Here is a 1,377-nt window from a genome sequence, read left to right as displayed (position 1 = left end):
ACTTACTTATGTTGTTTACTCTCAAAGAGTTGTCTAATTCCCCCCAATTAGCTGGTAATTGCGACTGCACTGATCTACGTCTGCAATACATAGTGCTTTCCATCATTCCAAAAGAAACGTGATGTGGTGATTGGTTACTAGCAGTTTCTTGGTCAAAAATATCTCGCAAACTTCCACTTGTAGTTTCAGCAGCTCGTTTTATTGATTGTTTTAATTTTAAAACGTCTTTTTTTTCAAAATCTGGCAAATGGTTATGCGGCTTTATTTGTACTAACCCTAGGCTTGGTTCACTTGTTGCACGACTTCTACAAAATTCATCCTTACATTTGAAACCGCCGCCATACGATTCTGTTGCTTTTTTGTCTTTACGATAATAGTAACCATTTTGGTAATGTATTTTTGAGTTTTTTTCTTTCGCCTTCGAGTATTTCCATTTTAATGTTTAACTGAAAAAAGAAAAGTTTTCTTTTACGATGACTTTTTTGTACTTTGATATAATAAATTGAAGCGTTAACATTAAATTTAATAAGAACGTACTAATCGTTCTAACATTTATAAACTAAACTTAAAAAAATTATATTTTGTGTGTCACCAACCAGTTTTTCTTCTTTGTACCGGAATGTTTTATATGAAAACGAATTAACGAAATTCCTTTTTTAACCCAAAACACTTATTTAAATTACTTTCTCCATTCGAATTTAACTGTTTTCTTTACTTCTGTAAATATTATGAAGTAATATGTTTTTTCAAAGTTGAGTTGCAAACTAAAAACTAAATTTTTTTACTACGGAATAATAATTCTTAGTATAGAAGTAATAAAATGTTTTAAGTATTTGTTGAATATTGTAGCGAGTATAGAAAACAATATACAGGGCCGGCGCTAGAGGGGTGCAATTAAGATTAAGCTAGTATATATTTCTCAGAAAAATCAAATTTTTCAATTTTTTTTGGTTTAATGTTATTTAAAATTTATTAGAGAATCATATTCTAAAATTCTTTTTTTTTTTAATTTAGCTTTAAAATTAACTTTAGGAAAGCAAACTTTACTAAACCTTACTTGTTTGCGCGTCCCTGACAACCTCCTTAGCAAGTAATGGTTAAATTTTTATTTGGCTATAAATTTCTCCCCATATAGAGTAAAATGGAGTCAAATGGAATAATTAAAAAATGATTTCTTAAATATTTTTTTTTTTAAAGACAATATTGAGCTGTATTTAAATATATAAGAATCGGTATATAAAAATATAAAAAAAAAATATTTTATTAAACCCTGACATTCAGGGAGAATGAAATACGCAAATCTTTGTGCAAATAAAACAATTCTTTTCTGAAAAACATAATTATGAAACCGATTAAAAACAGTTTAAAAAACAACCT

The 1,377-nt window shown here is 27.8% G+C and overlaps 1 long non-coding RNA gene across 1 annotated transcript; it reads right to left on the bottom strand.

Moving 5' to 3' along the window:
* Positions 1–404: 404 nt before the first annotated feature.
* On the bottom strand, positions 405–574 carry LOC136091164 (uncharacterized). The gene is made up of 2 exons (XR_010643749.1): positions 538–574; positions 405–446 (listed from the first exon to the last, which is right to left on the bottom strand). It is a non-coding gene; the product is annotated as an uncharacterized LOC136091164 (long non-coding RNA).
* Positions 575–1,377: the final 803 nt, after the last annotated feature.

Source organism: Hydra vulgaris, chromosome 14 (assembly GCF_038396675.1).
Source record: "Hydra vulgaris chromosome 14, alternate assembly HydraT2T_AEP".
Classification (NCBI taxonomy): domain Eukaryota; kingdom Metazoa; phylum Cnidaria; class Hydrozoa; order Anthoathecata; family Hydridae; genus Hydra; species Hydra vulgaris.
This window is presented reverse-complemented; position numbering and strand designations above follow the sequence as displayed.